Raw genomic sequence first — 25,791 nt, 5'->3', positions numbered from 1 at the left:
TCCTGTGTCCTAGAAGTTACCCGAAAGAAAGGGCAGGCTGGCCTTAACCTTGGAGCCTCGGGTGTGTGTTAAAAGGAGGGAGAGAAACATGAGCCTGGAAGGTGTTTTTAGATTCTGACTGTGTCCTTGAGGCAGTAAGCAAGTATTGCTAAGAGGCCCAGACAAGTGGGGAAATAGAAAGAACTTCGTGGGAAAAGTTTGCTTGGCCAAGCTGACCTAACTCGATCCCGGTATGCTGTAATGAGACACCCCTGATAACGAGATACAGTTCACAAAGTTTGTGGCTATTATCTGAGAGGCATAGAGTCCAGTCTTGCTATTCTACAATCAGGAACGCACGACAAAGAGGAGGCCTCTCCAAGATGACTCACAGCCCCCCTTGCATGGGAGTCTGATAAGTTGAGAGTGTGAGAATTAGTGAGTTCAGAAAAAACACAGAAAGGGGAATGCCAGCCAGCAGCCGGAGGTCACTGAGAATCACCTTAGAAAGGGCAGAGCAGGCTTTGTTGTCATCAGAGGAGTTGCAGAGCTCTGGAGATGCAGTTGCCATTGAGTGACATGTGGGCTCCACTTCTGCAGGTGAAGTGACAAAAATAATATCAACCACAGCCTATGTGACCATCTGCTAGAAAAAGTATGTTAGGGCTGGACAGATGGCTCACCCTTTGCAGTGCTTGCCACACAAGCAAGCATCAAGCAGGAGGACCGGTACCCAGGTCAATGTCAGGTGGGTGTGGTGTCCCATCCAACATTCCTGAACTCCTAAGGCTGAGGATCCCAAAAGCAAACTGGCTAGCTAGACCAGCTGCAACTGCAAGCTCTGTGTTCCACTGAGATGCCTTGCCCTAAAGAGGAAGGTGGACTTCAAGGAAGGAAGACTCCTGATGTCAGCCTCTGGCTTCCCCATGCACATCTGTTCTGCATGCACATGAACAGATGTGCATGTACCCATGTAAGTGTACCCACACACACACACACACACACACACACACACACACCACATACATGTGCACCACACACACACACACACACACACATGAAAAATAAGTTGATTTTCAGAAACAATAAAGCCTTATATTTACCACTGCGCAAGTTTTAACATTGTCCCTGGCTGGATCCTGGAAGTACAGGCTTTAAAAGCTCTGATGCAAGCTGTATTTTATGTATCACCCTGTTCCCTTTATATGATATCATATAAGGTTTGGTTTACTTTTCCCCCCTCATCTATGATTAGTTTCCTGCCCCTATTTTTCCCCTAGCTTAGCATTTTGTTTTCATTTTGAAAAATGGAGTCATTTCCAAAATTCATGTGAAATATAAGGTTTCCGGCTTTCACTGGTGAAGTCTATGGAAATTGTGGTTAAGGCAAAGAAAGGAGTAAATTCTTAGGGGAAGTGTGGAGAGGAGGGGGAAAAATCATTTTAATGTCTTCCTGGCCAGCTTGCATCCTGAGTTTAGAAACTGCTCTTTTTTATGTAAATCAAAAACACAGAAATAATATTTAAGGTTCTGTAAATCTCATTCATTTATGAATTCCCCTGTTCCAGTGGTCACCTACAGTATAGAGAGGTCCCAGAGTGTGGGCAGTAGACATGGTCCTAGTCTGTCCTTGAGATCCTCTTTGGTAGTGGGCATAAGCAGAAGGCCTGTTCTCATAATGATGAAATGCACAGAGTAATAGCTATTAAGACAAAGGCCTCTAGGTTTCCAATCCCTGTTTATTTTCCCAAATTAGTCCTGAAATGCCCAATCATGGCTGACTCCAAATAAGTCTGTTTCAGAATAAACACTGCTGAAGGAGCTCCATGACAAAGACTGTGTGAGGATGTTGTTTGTGGCTCAGGAGCTATCAGCACAATGTATGAGTTGGCAAAAACCATCCCAGCTCTGAGACATCAGTGTGGCTGAAAGGGAGGCATCTTAGACTGAAAATAATGCTGGCACCAAGTCCCTTCCCACACACAATGATAGCCCTGATTAGCTGCACGTGCAGTCGGACCTCTATGGCTGCCTGGCAAACAGAAGTAGCCATGATGGAGCTCAGGCAGATGTGCGGGAAGAGTACCTGGACATCAGGATTTTAGTCAGGAGCACAAACCCAAGTTTCCAACTGGGGATCCAAAGGGAAAACACACAGATTCCTCTCAGGTTGGGTGCACTGTCCCTGGGGCTTACATTTGCCCGGTGGGAAGCAGAGGTGAAGTGATTCCTGCCCTGCTGGCCTCTGAGATGTGCTGATCCAGGCCTGCTGAAAGCTGGTGACCTGGTTTTCTCCATCTCTGCCTGGGGAGAGATTCTCCTACCCCCTGCTCTCTCTGTTTGCCAGGTGTGGGAACCAACAGCTCTTTAGACGGCAGGTCCTTCTTTATCACTAAGGCAGGAGAGTTTAAAACTTCGTGGAATTAATTTTTTAATCAAAGATAGGACAGGTCTGTCTACAGAAAGTCAGTCTGTCTATAGAAAGTCACTAGCCATCCTTACAGAGTAGGATGTAGTCTGCCACTTGCTGACTTGGCTCCCGGGTTCTTCATTAAGATGTCGAAGGAGTTTTTAAGGTAAAGTCAGTAACCTTGACTTACGATGTCAAATTTGGAACATGGATAGAAAACATCTAGCGTCCTCATCTAGGGGCTCATTCCTACTTAGGGGCTTTTGGGGAACTGGATCATCTTTAAAGCAAGCCCAAGCAGGCGGCTGTCAAGCTAAATGACACCACACAAAAATAAAGCAGAACCCTGGCCAGCGCAGGCAAAGACAATTCCTAGCACTGGGTAGTTAGGAGCTTGCCTGAGGCTAAGGGCTAAGCAATGCTAAGTGTTATTGTTAAGCAATGTTAAATCTTCTGCCTCCAAAGGAAAATGACTTTATTTCTTTCCTCCTGTGGCTGCTGTTTCTGGAAAGCTGGGTCTGCTTGTAATACAACCTCATTAGCAAACCCCAGGCCTTGACTGGGGCCAGTCTTACCAGCCGATGCAGTCCCCAATTTGCTTTGGTAGTAAACAATGATATCAGCATCCCCTTCGCCTTGCCTGACACAAATTACTACTCGCCCATCACTGCAAGTGAGTGACTGTTTTCTGGGCTGTTCTAACGAGTGAACACGGAGGTACACATTTTCACTAAGGGCTTCTTTTCCCTCCAGTCTGCCAGCCCCTTACAATTCTCCCAGGCTCCATTCTCATCTCACAGGCCCTTCAGCTGTGGTCTCTCTGTTCACCCATCTCTCGAGCCTCCATCATTCACCTGACCCAATCCTGGCCCCCTGGGATCCCATTATCCTATCCTCTGCAGGTGGCTCAGTGCATCAACACATGGTGTTGTTCTTCCAGGTTTGCAATCAAGTATGAGGTCCTAAGGAATGAGCAAGACACACTGCATCTCGTCTGTGGTCCCCAGCGCATGGAAGGTTGCTGGAGAAACTCATAAAACCCCCTTTATCAGTTCCATTCCAAAATTCACATTAGACGGCACCAGCTGGGCCCCTGCTGCTGGCCAGCGTTCCTTTTAATCATGTGATCAACTCCCTGGACTCTCCCACAGTGGATGTTCAGACCCTGTTCTACCAAGAAGATGACTAAACATTCCCAAGCCTAGTCTCTAGAGATGACCTCACTTCCTTTCCGTTACGACCCCGAGGCATCTGACATTAGCCCTCCACTCTGCTCCCTGCAGCTCAGTCTGCTGTCTTCTCCAATACACACTTCCCAAAGGACATAGGAGGGTCTAAGCTTGGAGCCAGGCCATGTGTGTAGCCCCAGCTTAGTCACTTACCACCTGTGTGGCCGTGGCCTGTGATCCAACTGCTCCAGGCTCTGCTTCCTCAATTGTAAATTGGGGATGACATCAGGGTCCCCATCTACTGGTGGTGGCATAAGGATCAAATGCATGACAGTAATGCAATCAGGGAATATTTGAGGGATTTTTTTAGTTCATTTTTTATATGCTCCCCAGGGATGAGATTTTTCTTTCTATAATGAAGCAAGCCCACTCCCACTGTGTCTCTGGGACCTGAGAACACTGACTTTCTGCATCTCTTTAAACAGAACTCTCTTCTGGCTTTCTTCTCTTTGCCTATGACTGTAAATGCAGAGGCTCACCTGCACAGCTTGCTGGATGTCCCTTGCACCCTGTGGAAAATGCAAGATTAACACCTGCTTGGAAATTTGCTGAGGGTCCCAATGCAAAAAGCACTGGTTGACCCTGGGGAAATCCCAGGTGTCCCGACAACAGAGAACAAGATAGCCCAGCAAGCTAGTATGGATTGAGTGGCAAGCTATGCTAACAGGCAATCTAGGAGACAGTGGTTACTATAGATAGGTGATCCATATAGCAGATCCACAGTGTCCACTTGGTTCTAAACAAGAGGACCGGGCCTCTGTCCAGCAAGACCTAAGGACAGGTCTAGGATAATACCCAAGGTAGAAGGCTAAGCATGCTATTCTGGCTGCTGGAACAGTGTGAAAGCAACACTCTTCATCTTCCTGGGAGGAGCCCCAAATATGTTGCCTGGATCTGGGCACTGTTGTCTCAGGACAAGGATGCCAAACATGCCACTCTAGGGCATATGGCTTAGGAAGACGGGACTATCTCCACAAACTTGACTTTTGCCCTCAACTGTTGACCAGCCTCATACAGTGTCCACACTAGAGAAACATGGCCTACACATTTTGGCTCTGCTCCTACAGGACACTGCAGCCTCCCACCACAGACTTCCACCTGGTCCCACTTCCAGCTGTTTCCTTGGGGTAAATTAGCTCCTACATTTTGAAGGAGTCAGTGTTGGAAGAAGATTACCATACACGGGCTAGGGTTGAGGTACGTTGAATTTATTGGGGAGAAATCACTTATGTGAGAAACCAATAACCCAGGGTCAGCGCTCCGAGCATTCAACCTCAGCTGCCCTCTGAGATCCTACTGGTACTGGAACCCTGAGTGTGACCCTGCCTGCCTGCCTCTCCTCAAGCCTATATCCCACACACCTGGTATGCACCTGTGGCCATGCCCAAACCGGTGTGATCAGCGCCGCAGGTACCTAGTAAGATCTCTCCCTACAAGTCAGTTCTAATCACTGCCATGAAGGATCCAGTGGAATGATGAACCTCCATACATACCTCTCTCTTACTGAGATCCCAATCACAGCTCTCTGTCTCACACATCCATCCTTCTAGCTCAGGGAGTTCTGATGCCAAATATAAGTCTTCTCTCTGTGTGTCTATCAGTCCACCTACCTGTCTGTCTATCTTTCTATCATCTGTCTGTCTCTCTGTCCCTCTCCCTCTCGCCCTCCTCTCCTTCACTTTATCTTCCATTACATTGGTTCCAGTCCTCTACAGTAGCACTCTAAACACTGAGTTACATAATTCTTCACTGCTATATTTTTCTCTCATTGGACTAAAATTCCTAGAATTGAGAAAATTGGCCTTCTACTCATTATTATTTAGACATGTCACTAGACACAGGACCACACATACAGTGGGCTCTTAATACATTGACATAGAGATGAGCATACATTTGTTTTCATTCAAGTAATTTAGGGGAGAGAAATTCTCCAGAGTCTTCTCAACAGTCTGTCTTAATACTGTTTTCCAATATAGTAAAGATTTCTCCATGAGAACGTCTCTTTTCCCTGGAATCAATAAAAGTGCAGATTTCTAACCAGTTAACCTTCATAGCATTTGCTATGTGTAGGTACCTTTCTAATAACTTTGCATGTATTGACTGACTATCCCTGCAATACTCTTTTGACTCAATAGTAGCCCTGCTTGTCATGAGTAAGAGCTCTGGGTTAAAGAAAGTAAATTTCCCAAGTTCAATAAGGAAGTAACAGAGCTGGGACTTGACCCCAAGCTATGTGACTGCCAGTCTGCAGAGTTAACCACTGTAGCTCCATTTTCCTGGATGTGATAACTCCCTTCCATTATTTTGTCATCAGTTTCTCTTCCTCACTAAACTGTAAGTGCCTTTGAGGACAGGGACTGTGTCTTATTCATCTTTGTATATGACACAGAACATTACTAATATCCAGGTTAAGTAATGCCTTTCAACCATCTCTATACTGCTGTCATAAAATCAATTCCTTCCTCCTTCCCGTGGGCCCTTCATTTGAAATATGAACGGTTTAATGTGTAATTGCTAGATGAACATTAAGCAATATACTTTGCCTACCAAAAAGAGAATCCTGTTTTGTTAGAACGCTCCTGAGACTTGAAATAGCGATGTCTGCAAATTGGTACTTTGGTTCTTCAAGATTAAGAATAATATCCTCTCAAAAGGAAAAAGATTATATGAAACCTTTCAGCAGCAGAACGCTGTATAGAGAGTACTCTCATGGAGAAAACGAACCCTTTTCCCAGGACCAGCGAATGACTGCTCCAGCCCCATTTGCCTTCTAGTCCTTTACATTAGCCCTTAGCCGTTACATCATACATTATTTGGGAGAAAGATGCCTCTCCAAACATCTCACACAGTTTTCAGCTGGCCTGTGTGATGAGCAGCAACATAGTAGAGCTGATTTGGGATCAAATGGGCAACTTTAGTAGGAGGACACAGCTTATGCTTTCATCCTGGAACCCCAAAATAAATTTGCTTCTAAGTATGTTCCAATGTTTTCAAATTGGGTATGATTACATCCCAATCAGAAGAACCTTCCACAGGAGTGTACTGTACTGTCATTTAGTTGATTTCAGCTTTCTTGACTATGTTTGCCTTTGTCTATCCTCAGAAAGACCCCAACTCCATGGTCATGGCTAGTTGCAAAGGCCTCTGGTCACTGTAGTCTATCATTCCCAGCAGCATTTTACCTAGGCAGCCCCTAGGACTCTCCCTGTCACTTACTCCAATAATGAAAGTCTCTCCTTTACAGATTTCTCTGTCTTCTCCAGTTGGATTCCTCTCTCCTCAGTGCTATTAAATTCTCTTTGCCAACCTGGCGTTATTAACAGCACTTGCTATATAGATTGTGGTGACATTTGGCTTCTACAAGTATTCCCATCAATGCCACACTAAGGGTCTTTAGCTGGAGATAGTTTAGCTCAACAATTCGATGAAACAAGCAAGAGCAATCAAAGCATTGGGTGTATATGGGAGGTGGGATTGATCATCTGGGTCTTCAAGCTTGCCAAATCACATGCTGCGTGGGCAGACATGGGCTGCTCCTAGCAGTCATGACAGTAGATGGGATTTTCTTCCAGATCCTGAGGCCCATTCAACTAAAATACAACTTCCCTAAAGCCTTAAGCAGACACTGTGAATCACAGCCCATCTCTTGACACCTTTCTCATGGGGCAACTTTATCTGAAGGAACTTGCTTATCACCAGAAGCCTGCTGGGCTGTGACTGAGACCATTATTCTGTGTGCAGGAATGAATGCTGAGACACCACACAAAAACCTGTATAGATGGAATCTTGCACAACTGCCTTTGACAGAATCTAATGACTTTTGAAAATCAGTTGCACACCCTCCTAACACCCCTCCAGTGACACCCTCATACACCCACCAGAGACACCCTCCTGTGCCCCCAGACAACTTTCTGCAACCCCCAGAGACACCCTCCTAAATGCCCCTCAGTGACACCTTCATACACCCCCCCAGAGACACCCTCCTACATGCCCCTCAGTGACACCCTCATACAGCCCCCAGAGACACCCTCCTACATGTCCCTCAGTGACACCTTCATACACCCCCCAGAGACACCCTCCTACATGCCCCCAGCCTGTGCTCTCTCATTCTCTCTCCCCAAGTTCACTGTTTGGAAAATGTGGTCTTTGGTCTCCCTCTCTAGTGGAGTGAACTGCCTGTTTGAATGACCTCTGACACTTCCTCAGTTTTAATGCTGAGGACAAAAATGATGAATTAGCAGCAATTTAATTCTTTGTGAGATGACTATGTGCCCAATGTCAACTCAAACTTCCTGAAAATGCAAAAAGCCCTAGCATGGAATGTCGCTTTAAGATGCCAAACAGCTAAGATCAAGGGTTAATGCTACTGCCATATCATTTTTATGTCACTTAGTTCCTCAGATAAAAGTCCATTTTAATCAAACTTTTCATTGTTTCCTCATAGGCAATATATCCTTGATGCCAGTTAGAGTATTTGATATTAATTATTCAGTCGAAGGCCTCCATTATGAGTTTAGTTGGAATATTTGTGATTTAAAACATGTTAAGACCCATTACAGTACTGATGTCCTCAAAGTAATTTTAACTGAATCTTGATGGGCCATATATTAAATTCTATACTTTTTTTTAACTTTTTGTCTCATTTTCCTCAGCAAATTCTAAACGCTGTTGCATATTTGTTGGCTAAGTACTCTTTGTAGGGGAAAAGTATGTGCCTGCAATTTCCAGAGTGCCAAATCTGACTTTACCTTGGACTTGAAATATGCTAAGCTGGCTTCCATGTTTTCCCTGTTGCGTGTATTTAAAGGAGTGCTAGCATGCACTTCCCACCTCTCCAGCCAAAAGTAAAGAAGGTTGTTTTGTTTATAGGCATCTGCTTAGTTTAGACTGTTGCTCTCTCATTTCTCATAATCCTTGGTACTTCTTGATGTTTTCCTGTTTTATTACCATCCCACCATCTGCCTCCGAAGCTCCCTGCCCTGGAATTATGGCGGTGCTTTCCTTAACAGTGCCGCACTGTTCTGCGCGATGTGTGAGCTCTTCTTCTGCAACCACCACCTCCTGGGCTCTTACACCCTGCCAGATGTTTGCTACTGTCCCTTGGCTCCAGTTCCTGGATTTGCTTTATACAAGCATCCGTGTATCAACTTACTGCAGGCAGGTCATTAATTCCTCCTTGTATCTGATGCAAGTATGTTTGCTATCTGTGCCATTTGATTATTTCAGATGACACATGACTACAGCATGTAAACATCCTGGATGAAACATTTGTGCCTAACCAAATGTGCGAATATGCTATATTAGTCTATAGGAATCATTAATAGTAAAACCACTAGGCATAGTTTTCCTTTTTATATACAAATATCCACATGAAGTTATTTCAAAGATGTCTATTCTTGAGTTAGTCAGTGGTATTTAAAAAGAAAATCAAGCCATAAACAATTGAAAGTGGGGTGGGGCAGGTTTGTGAAATGCTTCTGCGTATTTTCACATGCATGGTCTTCTGTCCTCCCCAGCTAGCTCTTATGATGCTCTTTTAGCTAACACTTACAAAGTTTCAAACAGGAAAAAGCAGGACCAGAATCCAAACTCAGCCTTTTCTGCTTTCCAGGGCCTTTTTCATTTCTTTTTCTTATTCTACCAACTGGAATCTCAATTGGTTAGAACACGATGCCTCCTTTTTTCTTGCATATAGCTTGTATATAGAGTGGAAGCTATCTTACGTCATTTAAAAAATGCATCCATGACTAGAATTTATCCCTGGTGCCTGAAATGGCTTTTTGGAGCCCATTCCCTATATGGTGGGATACCTTGCTCAGCCTTGATGCAGGAGGGAGGGACTGGGTCCTGCCTCAACTTGATATGCCAGGCTTAGCTGACTCCCCATGGGAGGCCTTACCCTCTCTGAGGAGTGGATAGAAGGGGGTGGGGAGGAGAGAGAGGAAGCAGGAACTGTGGTTGGTATGTAAGATGAACAAAAATTTAAAATAAAAAAATTGCATCCATGAGTTGGGATGTAACTAAGTGACAAAGTACCTGCCTAGCACCCTTGAGACCATGAGTTAAATCCACAGCACAGTCCCCTGCAGCAACTGCATCCAGATTCATTTTACCATCTTTCCAAAGAAAATGGAAAATGCTAAAACCTGCAGGCTATGAAAACCTAACAAAATATAAGGCAAACAGTAGAGCATTTATGTGGTGATAAAAGAGATTTTTAGACTCTGGATGATATAACTTTTATTTGTATATTATTATGATAAGCTTTTCCCAAGTAAAACCAACTCAATCATCTTTTCCTTGACAACCATAACTGTTCTTAATGGGAGCAGAAACTAGGAAGTAGATGGCTCTGGCTATACAGAATTTAAGTGCTCTGTACCCGTGTGCCAAGACAGAATTCCCAGACTCAACATTTCACTTTGTGATGCTCTTTTTACATTGGGACTTGTAATGGAACAGTGAGGGAAGGAGACAATATTTGATGACTATCTATTATGTCCTAACGAAATGCTGTAGGAAGGAGGTTGGTTGCTTTAAATATGTTGCTCCATCCATTTCTTGAAATATCCTGATGTTTGGGTGAATAAAAAGACACTTGGGGATGCAAAGTAATATGGTCAAGATTGTGGGCCTTGTTGTCAGTCTACTTCTCTCTACCTCTGAGATCTCTGGTCTCTACACTATGTCAAGGTGTCTTGTTCCAGCCTCGCTGAAAACAGTTTGGAGAGATGCATTTCGTAACCATCTGCAATGAGGTAGCCCTCCCAGGACTGAGCCTGTCCTAAACTAGCACAATAAATAACTTGGGGACATTAACAGGAACAGGCCCCTGGTAGTTATTCAAGATTACTGTAAGCAGACATAGATGGTTAAACACCAACCTCTTCCTGTTGAGTTATCTTTCTAACAGACTTTTTAAAGACTGCAGCCATGTTGTGCAAAGTGGTTAAAAGTGTGTGAAATACGGTGGTTCTACTTCAGCAGCTCTTGTAGCGGAGAGAGAATTCTTGATCCTTTTATAGTATAGTTCTGGCAGATCCTTGAGAGACATGGCTGAGATGCAAGTACCAGATCACTGTGGGAGATTTGCTTCAACTGACTCTGCTACTTCAAATACTGGGAAGGGGGGTTGGCAGTGGATTACCATGGCGGTGCCACATGAGCCCATCTGTGCCCTTGTTCTCATGTGGCACAGGCCCCATGACCTCAGTCATTATGCTGAGAACACCTTGGTCCAACTCCATCATTTCCAGCAAAGGCAAACATTTGCAGTACAAATGGGAAAGGGGTTGGTGCAAAAAGAGCAGCTTCCAGAATGTATTCTGGCTTATATTCCAAGTCTTCAATTAAGCCTAGACAGAAGTGGCTGGGGCTTGTCCCAACAGAGCATTGTCCTGTGCCACAATTAGTACAACTGACCCTTGTGGTTGAACGTGGAATGACATGTTAAGTAGGTGGGAACCTGGCAATTCTCATTGGCCATGCTCCACCAACAGGATACTCTGAGGCATCATTAGTCCCCTTCAAAACTGGCCAGTGCTTGGAAGTAGACAGGGTGGTGACTGCTCAGATAAGGTTTCTGCCTGCTAATTGCCTACATGTAGAGGAAGCAAATGCAGATCCACATCCAGAAATGATAGCGTCTGACAGCCTGGCTTTTACAAGAAACTAGAAGGAGCTGTAATTGTTCTAGCGGGAGTTTAAGATGGAAAATAAGCATGTTGAGCTATTTTGAGAAGGCGTTTGCTTTAGTGGTGCTCTTTTCCTGGAAGCTTTCATGTAAATCCAGAATGGAGTTTGTATTGAGCTTCTCAGACATTCCCATTGATATGTTGGTGCCTTAGATGACTTATGCTAAATGATCTGGATTGTGGGACAACCCTTTACAGTTATTCTAACATCAAAATCAAGACCATATATAAGACAGAGCTTGTAGCCAACATGTTATATGAATAACTTCCGGATGTGCTGCCTGTACTGGGGCTGAGACACTGTGATCACAGCCTGTTGTGAGCCAGTTACAGGCAAGTCACTTGTGTCAACCCTTTATCAACAGCTTGGATTCCTCCATCCTGTGACCTTTCCTTTCATATCTAATTACAATGATAATGGTAATAATAATAATATAAATAGTAAGTCACTGGGCTATATGTGAAGTTTAGGAAAGGTGTTGACCTCTCCTTATTCCATCATTCAACAGTTGTCTCTAAGTTCAAACACACTGTAAGCCCTGAGAGGACCACAATAAGCTCAAAAGAGCACGGTTCCTCTCCTACAGTATTTATATTCAAGTGGAGAAGCAAGTAACTAAGCAATAACAAATAAACAGAAACTTGCCACATTGTCTGCCACGAAAGAAGGACAGATATATAATTCAAAAATATAATGGGAATTTGACCAATTCAAGGGAGGAAAGTAGACATGCGCTATGTGCTGGAGGAGTCTAAGGAGAAGAAACAGAACCTGGCAGGCCATGACAACATGTGTTGTGGCCTTGTGGTAGGAGAAGGCTTGACACATAGAGGCTGAGTGAAGGCCATGTGGCTGGAATAGAGATGGTGAGAACTGAGCAGGAGAGGCAGACGTCAGATTATATGTGGGCAAGTGAGTGCTGTTTATATTTACTCAAAGAGTAATTAGAAGCCTCCGCTGAGTTTTAAGTAATGGGAGGATGGAGTCAGACATTGCTTTGAAATCTTGTCTAGCTGCAGGGTGAGGACAGTTTAGAACAAGCTGGGATGGATGCAGGGCAGTTGGAAGGGATTTATAGCAGTTCAGAGGAGGGATGCTGGTGGTACACATAAGGGTGGTGGTGCTGATAGCAGAGATGCAGGAGGTGGGGAGGGGGACACTGACAGTGCAAGATGATGGATTGCATGCGGGCATGGTGGAGTAAGTATATCCAGGTGTCGAGAATAAATCTACTCACAACTGCTGGGAGGTAGTACCACCCCTGGAGAGAAAAAACACCGAGAAAGGATAAGGCTACAGGAAGATCCTGAGTGTAGGCTAGTCGGTTTGAGGGGTCTTTCATCCCTTCCTATGTGGAGACAGGTTTCACATGGCTAGGAAGTGCAATGGTTGAGCAAGGATTCTACACAAAGTCTATCTATGAAAACTGAATAAAGCCCCCAGGGCACACCAGGGAAGGATGATGTGATGGAGTGCACACACAGAATGCAGAAAAAGAGGTGGGTAAATGATGTGGATCCCAGAGGCCTGGGCACCAGCCTGTGGCTATGACATGTCGTCACTGTTTGTGTGGACAGAGAGGCTTATATATCACTGTCTCTGTAATTTCATTCTGGAAATAATATTTTTCTCAAGTAAGAAGAATTGAGGACTTAATGTCATCTGGCATTCTGTGACTAAGCATAGCTCTGACCCCATATGGCCTAATCGTGAGGCTAAGAAGGAAGAGTAGCAGTGATGTGCCTGTCGGCACAGTGCTTATAGAATTGAAGGTCCTTTTTCTAAAGAGCCATGAACTGCAGTGTGCTGTGTGGACGAAGAGGCACAGGTGCTCAATTCACTCTTAAGGGGTTCAGAAAATAGTGACATCTATAGGCTAAATGTATATGCAATGTCAAGTATAGGGGAGAGAAAGGAAGAGGATGAGGAAGAATGGAATAGAATTGTAGCATGAATAATAAAATCCCAGAGACAGATATTGGGGTTAAAGCTGGAGATCAGAGAAGTAAAGCAGCCAGCCACTAGAGAGTTCTCACCTCTACCAATGCTCAGACCGAAGGGCCCGTCCTCAGACTGCATGTGTCTCCACCAAACTTCAGACTCACCCAGCTTCTGTCTCCTCCCACCTTATATTCCTCTCTAATGCTGGGATTAAAGGCATGAGATCCCAAGTGCTTTGTGTTAGCTCTGTTTCTCTTTTAGATTGGGTCAATTTCATGTAACCCAGGGTGGCCTTGAACTAACAGAGATCCATCTGCCTCTGTCTCCCAAGTGGTGGGATTAAAGGTGTGTACCACCACTGCCTGGCCTTTATAGCTAACTAGTATGGCTAGCTTTGCACTCTGGTCTTCAGGCAAGCTTTATTTGTTAGATCATAAACAAAATATCATATAGAAAGAATGCATCATAGTGGGGCAAAGTGTAGATGGTGGGTTTGAATAAAGGGTGCAGAGATTCTTGTACTGCTGGAGCAGTAACAATGAGTAGAAGTTCTCAAAGGTTCACGGAACCCTTTCAGAAGTTAAACCATTTCCATTCTGATGTGGTAGTCTGGGTTCCCATCCAAAAGTACACTCCGAGACAGAGATCAAAGTGTGATCCTCATCAAGTGAAGCAAAGAAGCATCCAGCACAGTGAGGAAAAAAAGGGGAGAGAGCCCTTAAGGTGTGGCTGTCACTCTTTTAGGGTCTTCTGGGATAGAAGAGCCATGTCACCTGGGAAACAATACTGTTGAGGGTTTATCTTTCGAGTTCCATTCGTCATGTCAAAGAGATTCTCAAGAGGTGCCAACTCCCCATCACCCCCGCCTGCCTGCTGCACCCCATGTTTGGGACAGTAGCTGTAGACCTAAGTTCTGACTGAGATAAGGGAGGTGCACAGCCTTGCTGCTACAGTGAGCGAGCGTTAAGTACCAGAGTCACAGTGATCTGATGTCCTGACAACCTCCCATGAAGGAAAATACATAGTTATACTGTAGCTACAGACTGTTCTAATACCTTCAGTTTCTGAGGTCTCTACGGATTGGTGGTGTCCTGTGTGTGGGGCCTTCTGAATGAAAGCATTGCTGAGTTTTCTTTGTTTCATTAAATAAACAATTATCAGAAGGTCTTTGGCAAGTTCATTTTCTGTTAAGTGCATGCCCTGGATGTCACCAAAACGGAGCTGCACCTCTGAGTTGCTCCTGAGATTACAGGGAGTCTGGAAAATGGAAATTTTGTTTTAAGGTACTTAACTCAAACATACCCATCAATGAAGGATAGTGGTTTAAGTCTCTATGGCAACACCTAGTGTTGTGGTTATGAATGCCCATATGGTAAAGTTTTACATAGATTTCAGTTGAAACCTTTGCTACAGTTAAAGACAGTAGGTGGGCTAGGTGGCTATAAATGCACACAAGCACATAACACAAGACCTGAGTTCTATCTGCAAAACCCACATTAAAAACCAGATATCGCATTGCTTCCATAAAAGAAGGCAGTAACAGGAAGATCCACAGGGCTTGCTGATCAGTTAGCCTGTCCAATATCAGGATGCCAGAGAGACTTTGTCTCAAACAGCAAGGTAGGTATCTCCTGAGGAACAACACGGAAGTTGTCTCCTGGTCACCACATTCTCTCTCTCTCTCCCTCTCTCTCTCTCTCTCTCTCTCTCTCTCTCTCTCTCTCTCTCTCTCTCTCTCTCTCTCTCTCTCTCTCACACACACACACACACACACACAAATGTAACCAAATGCAAGGTTTCATCTTATGGCCTGGGTCCATAATCTACATTCTCACTTCAGCATTAGTTGTTCTGCTAAACTGTCTATGTTATATCCTTGAAGGCCAAAAGTCAGTTATACCCAGTTCAATTAAGATGCTTGCTTTCACTCTAGGATAGAAGTTCACGTCAGAAGTCACACAGACTACAAGATAAAGTCCTAATGTGTAATTGGCAGGTAAAAGAATGTGAATATTTTTAAGTCACTCATATATATTGTTAGATTGACCAATTTTACACCTCCACCAGAACTAATTACAGATGCTCTTTTATGTCAGGCCAAGCCTAGTGGTGCTGTATAGCAACTGCAAGCATGAACTATTTTAATTTGTAATTTCTTTACTCATAGTAAGACTCAATATTCTTTTTTTCCCAAGATGGGATTTCTTTCTTAAGGAAGCCCTTCCCCTTGATCCTGTTCCAGTGGCTCTGACCCTTGGCATCATGGGCAAGTGGACTTGGTGAGCTGATAGGTCCTGTGTCCTCCGAAACACACATCCCTGTGGTGCTCTGCTCTAATTCATAATAACTTGCAATGTGATCCTTAGACACGGCATTTCTAGCACTGGAAAATGTTATTTGTTCTGCTAGATCAGGAGAATGACCATACTTATGGTTTTGTATGGGTGAATTTATTAGACATATAGCAAGCCAAAGTAAAAAGTAAATAAATACAAAGGAGGGAGAGGGGAGGAAGGGAGAGATAGTAAAACCTCCTATTGGATATTGGCTAGGGAAGTTAAGGCAGTCACCTGGAGTTCCAGACTGAGCTTTCTTCCCATGGCTCAACTTCCGGCTTCTCTTTCCCATCGCAGGCATTTTCATATCATGGGATAAGCAATGCAGCCTCTGTTGGGAACAGCTCACCTCCTAGCTGTTCTCAAGGGCACTATCTTTTTACTCTTGGGCTTCTTTACTGTTCTCTTCCCTCCCTGTTACATAGTTGGTGAACTAGCCCATTCCCAGACAAGGAGTCTTAGCAGCTCTTGACAAACTTACTCATGGTTCCAAAGTGGTGAGTACTAGATTCAATTCCAGAGCCAGCTGCTCATTGAGTTCAAAAGGCACAGAAGAATTTGCCAGTGCAATGCACACGAGACTCTTTCAATTCTAGGAGAAGGAAGGAAGCTGCTGGAAGCCTTGTCTTGCAAGGGTAGGTGTTAATTTGGCTCAACCCAAAGGATTCCGAAACTCAGAGAGGTTCTTCATCTGGGGCCTGTGTGGGTCCATTTGCCCATAGATTGGTGGCAGAGGATCACCAGACGTTCTGAGACTGCATGCCAAATATTTGGAGTAATATTTTGTACACGTTCCTAGTAGGAACGGCAGGCAACAAAGTTCTGTGACCTAACAAGCTGAAGTTTTAGAGAATTACTGTAAAGCCCTACTTAAAAGGGTCGGTTATTTTTAATTCTCAAATTATGATTCCAATGTAATTAATACCCATTTATAACAGAATGATAGTAACTTTAAAAGCTATTCAATTTGTAAAAATCATATTCAATATTCAAACAGTAGCTTATTGGGTTGGAGAGTATCTTTAGTGTCAAAAAAATAATCATTTCAGCAAATAACCTAATTATGTTCCACCTTTTAGCTCCACACAGCAGGGTACGCATATACTTCTATTCTGAGCACAGTCTTGATTTATGTTTAAACACAGTGAAGACTTCCCCGCAGGCTGAATGGCATCAATCTCTTGTCCATGTGGCCTGATGGTCTCCCATGGAGACACCTGGGAGCAATGTAGAACCTGCTTAAAGGTGAAAGTCAGATTTGTACAGGAATCGGTGCTACCTAAAGAAGGATTTGCAGACCAGGAGATGGCTCAGAGGTAAGATGCATGCTGTGCAAGCATCAGAAAGTGAATTAGGATTCCCTTGCATGAGCATAAAAGCCAGGTATGTTGTGGTATAGTCCCACGACCTCAGCCTTGGGGACACAAAACAAATGGACCCCAGGGACTCTTGGCCAGCCAGTCTAGTCAAAATGGTAAGCTCTGAGTTCAGCAAGAGATTGCTCAAAAACTAAATGTAAAGCAGTAATGTAAGATACCCAAAGTCAACCTATGGCCTCCACACACACATCCAGAGATGAGGAAGCATGTCTGCATATCTCATGTACACACACATACAGCATACACACAAGGATTCACATGTGCTAGCTTCCCAGAAGAATGACATCATGATACCATCCCCGGGAAGCAGACGAGAAAGGAAGCATTCACAAGAATGAGCAGGCAGCAAACTCCATGGGAACAAAAAGTACTATGTGGATCCCACTGTAAATTATAGCAACACAAAGCCACAGGAGCACCAAAGAAAGTAAAATTTAATAGTAAACCTTAGCTACCCTGCCATAAATAAGTTACATAAAGAACCTGTTTAACATATGTGGGATATTAAAATATATTTATATCTATACCTGCATTGTGTATGGTTGCCTCTATGTCACTGGCAATATTTTATATTGAAAAGATCCAAGACTTTGGCTGCTGGTGGAGTGTAAATGTATTCTATTCTTCCTTAAAAGCCAAGTACCCTCAAAAAGAAAAAGGATTAATCAATGGCTAAACACTGAAGGGCTGCTGCATCTTTGCTCATAATAAGGATCCCAGGCCTCTTCTAGCCTTTTTAAACAACCTTTTTGCCTAGAAGTGAGATATTAATAAAGGAAAGGGATTACACAAAACATCTTCAAAAAATGCTTTTTTGTGCATACAAGTTATTCAGGTGACTAAAGATGAAATGGATGAACCTGAACACAGCAAGCTGCTCACTGTCTCAGGCAAATTAAACCTAATGCTAGCCCATGTCACATAGTGCATTCTTACTTGAGAAGTCAAGAAGGCTGAGAGTCAAGCCAGCAGGCCCTGGAGTGCAGCTGTTGGGCTACCTTGTGCAGTCTCTAAGGGAACAACCAAAGAAAATATCTCAAAAACTCAACAGCTAGAGTAAAACAAAAATAGCCAGAAGTCCCAGAAGGCTCTCCTGGTATTATGAAGAAGGCTGGGGCAGGAATAACAGCCTTTGGGTTTTATCAACCTTACTAATAAAAGTCACTTGGCTCTCCATTGAGAAGAGCAGTTGGTACAATATGGAAAGGTTTTAAAGACCATTAATTTCTTGAAATGAAACAGCTGGCCTTATTGGCTATTAAATAATGAGCCAGATTCTCCCCAGTGCCTAAGTCACTCTCTGGTAGTAAATTAGGCATTTAGGGAGGCACATTAACTCTTTAAGAAGATTAGAGTTCAATTTAGGGCACTTTATGCATAGCAGGAACACTATAGGGAACCTGATTGCAGCTAAGCAAAGAAAGGGTGAAAACGAGATAAATTATGATGGCAAAGCTACACCCATAGCTGGTGTTGACTAGATGACTCAGGTGCACACAGGGAATGAGAAAAGCTGAGTTGAGTGATATTCCATCTATTGTTCCAATGTTGGATGGAACCATGAGGGCAGAGTTGAACCTGTACTCAGTAAACTTTGAACTAAGCCATGTCATATAATGAGGAAGGAGAGGCAAATAAATGGGTGATTGCAGTCATGTAAAATAAGTGCTAAGATGGAATTTAAGATGGAGGAGGAACACCTTGTACAATGAGCTCAGGAATTTCTACCCAAAAGGGCCCATTGGTTTGACTATTTGCGTTGTAGAAAAAGTTCCTTGATAATTTCATGGAGAATTACCAATTGAAGGGGCAAGAATGAAATGGAGAAAGGCCATTTGAAGGTGTTGGTGTAATTCCTAAGGAAAATGCCAAATGACTATAAGCTAAGTGAAGAATGGCAGAGAAGGAAGAAAGGATGGCTAATTAGAGATGCTCAAGAAGAAAAGAGTGGTGGCAGAGGTTTAACTCTGGACTCCAGAGCTCGAACAACAGGATCAATGAAGGCATCCGTCTCCTGGTGAAAACAACACTGAGACAGTTCTGGGTCGCAGGAGTATGTTGAGATGGCACACAGAGAACAAGATAGGATCCCTGTATATCATCTATTAAGACTTACAAGGGACACACTAAAAAGGATCTAAGATTCATAATATGATTCCTAGAAGTGAAACTAAATCTCTGAAATAGCATTTTGTGCTTTGTTCGGTTTTGTTGTTATTTTGTTTTGTTTTGCTCTCTGCTTGAAGACAGGGATTTCAACAATATTGATGTCTCTAAATGAGGCTCTGTCATCGTTCACCATTAAGACCATGAAAGGCATGGGAAAGTAGCAAATAGGAATGATAGTCTCTAGGAGCAAACACTTTTTCCTGGGAATATCAATAGTTAATAAACCATGGATCTGAATATCGGGCAATGTGTGCTCTTTGTGAAAAGTAGAAAATTTCACAGGTTGCAGACTAGACAAATTAACAGTTCTCCCCTGTCAGCACTTAAAATCTATACCATGGCTTCTCTCTATGGTATGAGGTGAAACATGCCAACAAATTGGCTTAGATGATCTCTCTGAAAATGTGGAAGAAATTATATATTGGAGAGAAAGGGGGAAATTCTTATACATTAAGAAGTGTTGACAACCTCACCACAGCATAGCAAAAAATGTCCTTAAAGACAAAACATTTGAATTTCAGAAACCCCCATACAGGGTTATATGCTATATGCAGCAAAAGTTGCATTTTTTTAAAGAAAATCGACATCAAAGTTGCCTAAACCAATAACTCCTGTGGCAACTTCGTGGTGAGAACCTCATGCTTTAGGAATTTGAAAAGCCTAAAATTAAAAGGGTGGAGAGTCCATGCATTGCCTAAAGAGAATTTAGCAAAGACAGACAACAGGACTAAACCTGTCCCTCAAGGGTTTTTGCAAGTCATCCAGTCATCTCAGTGCTACTTGCACCACAGTTCCAGAAAAAAAGGCTTCCAGGTAGAGCTGTGGGCTACCACGTTATGCACAAGCCCATGGGTTCTTCACAAGCCCATCATAGACTTGTAGAGTCTGTGCTTGTAGTCTATTTACTATAAGCACAGACTGTAGAGTGCTTTTGCTCCTATAAAATCACCCCAAGACAGACTGGAGCCAGGGCTAGCTTCTGTTATGGATTCCCAAAGAAACCACTGTGTATTTCTGATGATAAGCAACTCCACCTTCTTTTTGAAGGGGGGTGTACAGAAGAAAGTACAAAATGCTTGTGGAGTTGCCAAAAATAAACCTTGGGTGTCTTTCTCAATTGCACTGTACTTTTTTGTGAGTAGTAAACTGTTGCTTTATAATTACATACATATTCACTATGTGTTTTAATCCCTCCCTCTTCCCCAACTTCTCATTTCTCTCTAGTCCCTCCACACATTCTCCTTCACATAAATATCTTGCCCTTATTTTCTAGCTTGGGTTTTCTTAAGTGTTCCATAGAATTCAATCAGGGCTGGCTCTATGATCCTGAGTTTGGAACTAAACATCAGAGCCTGGTGAGCTCAACAGGGAGTACATGATTGGATACCATACTTCCTTAGATCCCGGGATCTGTCCACTGCCAACAGATCAGAGTATATACTCAAGCCTAATGATGAGTGCTTTTTTACTCCATAGCTGACTGTTAGGGACACCCAACTTATGTGGACCCAGGACTAGTATGCACAGTTGTTATGAGTTCAAAATATATCTACCTTCTAGCCTTTGCCAGAATCAATAAAAGCTTCATAATTACAGGTAAAGAGTTTAAGAATGATATTTCTTGTTCTTGAATGTCTATGACAACATCTTGTTTTTCTATGTCAATAAGGACTCAAACCAGGGAGACATTCAGACCTACAGGAGCTAGAAGAGAACCACTACTTCTTAGACATTTTGCTGCTTATAGCAGATCCCCATGATATATTTTTTCCTAAACTCTATTTTGAAGAGATTTAGGAACTGCACAACAAAAATAAATGAAAGCTCTGGCGAATCCTTGTCAATCCCCTGCCCCCATGTGTGTATACCACCCCACCATTGTCAGCACCTGTCAACAGAGTGGTTCGGCTGTTATGATGATAGTGGAATATTGGCATCATAACCAGCCCCAGTCCCTGCTTTATGTTAAGGTTCTCTTCTAGTATTACGCATTCGATGGATTTTGACAAAGGTATAATGGCACACATCTACCACTGTGATGTCATACAGAGTAGCTGCACTATCCTAAAATTGTCTGTGCTCTATTTGCTCATCCCCCACCTTCCTGCCCCCATCTCTGATGCCTAGTGATCTTTTCACTGTCTTCATAGTTGTAACTCTGAATATTCCATGGTTGCATTTGTATAATATAGAGCAGTGGTTCTCAGACTTCCTAATGCTCTGACCCATTAATACAGTTCTTCATATTGTGGTGACCGCCCAACCATAGCATTATTTTTGTTGCTACTTCGTAACTCTAATTTGCTACTTATGATTTGTAATGTAAATATCTGTATTTTCTGATGGTCTTCCGCAACTGCTGTAAAGACCCATAGACTGAGAACTGCTGACACAGAGCCTTGTCAGGTTGACAATTCACGTAGCAATATGCATTGAAGTTTCCTGCATTGTTTGATCAGCCAAGGTTGACTAGCATTTGGTTGTGTGACACCACCTTGTGTAACCATTCACCTACTGAAGGGCATCTTGGTTTTAGCCGCTTCCAGATTTGGACAGTTAAGAGTAAAGCTTCTGTAGACATCTATGTGCCCAGTGTATGAGAGTCTTAGTTTTCAAATCCCTAGATCTTATGGTGGGAACAAGCTTAGCTTTGTTAAGAGACCACCATTCTACCTTCCAAAGGAGCTGACCATTCTGCGTTCCTACCAGCAATGTGGAGAATTCTGGTGCCCTGCATTCTGTCTGCTGTTTGGTGTTGTCAGGGTTATGGATTTGGCCATTCTTGTGGGTGTAGGATGGTTTCCACTGTTGATGGTGGAGTATCCTTTTGTGTTAGTTTGCTATCTGTATATCCTCTTTCATTTGTTTCTGTTAACATTTTAGTCTATTTTTAAAATTGTTTCGTTTTGTGTTTTGGGAGTTCCTTGTACATTTGGATATCAGATGTGTCTTTTGAAAATATTTTCTCTCTGCATGAAGCTCCTCTTTTCATTTTCTTGACAGTGTCTTTCATAGAGCAGAAGTTTTTTGTTGTATTTTTTTAATGAAGTCCAGCTTATCAATTTTTTCTTTCCTGCATTATGTCTTCAGTATATAAAAAAATCAGCACCTTGTCTATGATAATCTATGTTTTCTTCTATTTTATCTTCTAGGAAGCTTACAGATTTTCATTTTGTATTTTATGCCAATGATCATTTTGACCTAATTTTTGTGACAAGTGTAAGGTCTGGGTTCAGGCTTATCTTTTTGTATTGGGCATCCTATTGTTTCCATACATTTGCTTAAAGGCGGCCTTTGCTCCAGTATATTCATTTGGTCCCATGACAAAGGCCAACTGAGTGTTTTTATCATTCAATTTCTGAGGTTATTTTTTAATCCCTTTCCACTGACCTGTTTGTCTGTTCTCTTGCCAGCACTATACTGTCTTGATTACTCAAACTTTAGCCTAAAATTTGAAAATTAGTGTCAATCCTCCATGTTTGGTCTTTTTCAATATTTTGATGGCTGTTATTCTAAGCATCTTATCTCTGTGTATAAACTTTTTTATCTGTTTATGAAGCTCCACAAAAGAACTTTCTGAAATTTACATATCTTCAGCTGCATCTCTGTTTCCATGATAAAATGCTCTAAAAAAAGCAACTTAAGGGAGAAAGGGCTCAGTTAAGGGTATAGTCTAGCTTGATTAGGGAAGTCACAGCATCAGGGTCTAAAGGCAACTGGTGACATTTCACCCACAGTCTATATCCTCTCTTTACCTTGACAGATGTTCTCAATGTAGTTAGATCAGGAAAACTTCTGAATGCCAGGTAGATGTATATAAATACCCAATCAGAAGGTAGCATCTAGAGCTTAATTAATATTAAGTCATTCAAAGCAAGAAGTGTGTACCTCTTATCAATTATATAAGTATATGCATTAAAAAAGACAGCCAAGCTATCTTCATTTATGTACTTTTGACATTTATGAAGTTATGTACTCTATTCCTTGTACAGCTTCAGGGATTGAACTAAATGTCAAGGGAATGAAGAATAGACAGACATGTGGATCTGGATATAGAAAAGCTGGTATCAGTTGGTCTGGGATCTTGGATGGAGAAGCCACAGTGTGTTTATTGTATACAGTTGAAGAGTGAGGCGGTATTATTGGATACAGCTGAACAAGAACACCATGTTTATATTATACAGTCGAATCAAGAAGGCAGCTTCAGCTAACCTCAGTATGAGCAGTCTCTATAAGGAAGCAGTCTTTGGATCACAAACATCCAGGGTAGAAGGCTGTGGTAGACATTTTCTACACATACTGCCCACATTTGCACTTGGACCTAAGGAAATCCTTTCCATCTCTCTGAACCTTACCCAGGGAAGGCTTTGCTACTCTGAAGCATCGGGTCCTAGGCGTGGCCATACTGATGTTAACAACACACATTCACACAGGACTTTCTCCATTCCCCACAATCAAGTATCGTTTATCCATAAAGAGAATGAAATGTTGTTATTTTCAGGAAAACACATGGAACTGGAAGATACCATATTAAGTGAAATAAGCCAGAGTCAGAAAGATCAGAAGTGCATGTTTTTTTTCTCATACAAAAAGAAGAAAAAGAATTTTTTACCTGATAACACAAGCAGGACTAGGAATTCTTAGGAAAGGTTAAGAGAAACAAATGGAAGTAGGAAGAAAGAATTTTTTTAAAAAAAGAAAAAACATGATCAAAACATGGCATTAATAGTATATAGATATGAAATACATCCATTTGTGCCATTAATATTCATAAACAACTATAAATAAAAGTGACCATTAAAAAAGAAGTTAAGGAAAGCACATCCATACACCTTACAATCATTCTGCCATGTGTATAGAAAGCAATAGTTAAATAATTACCAGAGTATATAGTGGAAGTCTGTTAAATACAAATATAATATCTATGTCCTTATAAGTTAGAACAACCAATGTGAACTCGAATCATAAGAATAGTTGATAAAAGTTGAATCATAAAAACTAATATCCGTGTAATGGTATCAGAATGGGCTCCAAAGTTCCAAGCTAGCTATGGTATCTCCAGATTTTACTGCTAAATATAATAAGTGTATGGTTTAACATGTAGATGATCAAAATCTGTGTAGTCCTAGCATGGATTCCTGCATTGACATATTCTGCATTTTAAACTCATCTCCACCATTAAAAAGTACAATATTTGAAAGCGTAGAGACCCTGTCTTTGGTGTCTACTCTCTACTTCCTAGCTAAATAGTTTAGTGTTTATTTTTAGAATTTGATTATACCATAGTTACATTTAAAACTTTAAGAGTCCAAGTAGCACAATAAATAATTAAATAAATCAGTGACATGTTGCAGTAATATTCCCATATAAAGTAGGCATTTGAGACTCTAAGATGTGTTCCTCTTCTAGAATTCTGATTTTTTCCCTCTTAAAGGTCCTGAGTTCTCTTTTCAAACCAGAAAATAATAAATGAGAATTATTGGTAACTTACATTTTGGGAATGAAAATAAGCATGGATGGGATGCATATTCAAGTTAAGGAATTAATAGAAAAATCTAGACTGGCACATAAGGGGAGAAGGAAACCACTATAACCTAGTTAGCTTTTCTTGGCCTTCTTATCCTTATCTTGGGAGATGAGCTCTTTGCACTATTGTTTTGAGAATGCAAATAAACAACCTTAGGGGATACAGTCCCTACATGGGTAACTTTATGCCCGTAGGAAAGGAAGATGGTTGTGGTTATGACCCAGCATGCACCAGAGGCCGCCAAGTGACTGGGGTTTTGTCTGAATGGATGACAGTTTTAATTTCCGTCCCCGGCAGAGGTGGTACCCAGCCAGCACTACTTCAAACCAATTTTGCAAATCATATTTTGTGCTGAAAATTGGTTTACTGCACCCGTCCCATCTTGGAGGTCAGAATTCCCTGGTTTGTGGTGGTGTCTTTGCTGAGGTGGTACAGCAGAACAATGATCCTCTTTCTTCTAATTGAAGTGACAGCGTATTCCTTCACAGATTAATTTGAAATTACCCATGTTTCTCTTCTTTAATCAAGATGATAAAAACAGCACACATAATTTTCTGAGCTATTCTTTTTTTTTTCCAGACTAATAGCAGCCGATTGGCTCTTGACATTTATTACCACACATGCAGTTTCATTCCAAGCGTGCTAGCGTGGACTGTTTATCATTTTATTCTTAATTGTTTTGAAACTGGAGTTTGTATCAAAGTAAGTGAGGAATAAGGCTTAAAGCATAGACTGCCATGAGACTCCTCTTTGAACTTAAAAATGATGCTATCCTAAAGAGAATTCATCCCCAGATTATATCTCATGTTGAAATAAGGGCCCTCTTACCGGAAGAAATATTTCTTTAAAATAAGTAGTTGCAAGAAGTGCTCGTCTGTGAACTTCTACCAATTAGAAATGGCCCCACACTTAAGATGCTTTAATAATGTCAGTTAAGCAGCATTTTGCTCATTTTTATAACACATTCAGGTTTGGTGATTTATACTGAGCATTAAACATAATAAATTTAGATCTTTATTCAAGTATGAGGTAGAGCATATCTGAATCACCCATTTAGCCAAGTGCCTCAGGAGGCCCCATCTCACACGATCATTCATGACTGTAATAAAACAGGCTTCTCCTGTCT

At 42.2% G+C, this 25,791-nt stretch overlaps 1 protein-coding gene across 2 annotated transcripts in view; it reads left to right on the top strand.

Moving 5' to 3' along the window:
• Pard3b (par-3 family cell polarity regulator beta) overlaps positions 1-25,791 on the top strand; it is a 953,942-nt gene that overhangs the window by 895,363 nt on the left and 32,788 nt on the right. The gene's annotated exons all lie outside the window — the stretch shown is intronic.

This window comes from Mesocricetus auratus, unplaced genomic scaffold, assembly GCF_017639785.1.
Source record: "Mesocricetus auratus isolate SY011 unplaced genomic scaffold, BCM_Maur_2.0 Super-Scaffold_100010, whole genome shotgun sequence".
In the NCBI taxonomy this organism is placed as follows: Eukaryota; Metazoa; Chordata; class Mammalia; order Rodentia; family Cricetidae; genus Mesocricetus; species Mesocricetus auratus.
The sequence above is the reverse complement of the archived record's forward strand: the minus strand, read 5'-3'. Positions and strand labels throughout refer to the sequence as shown.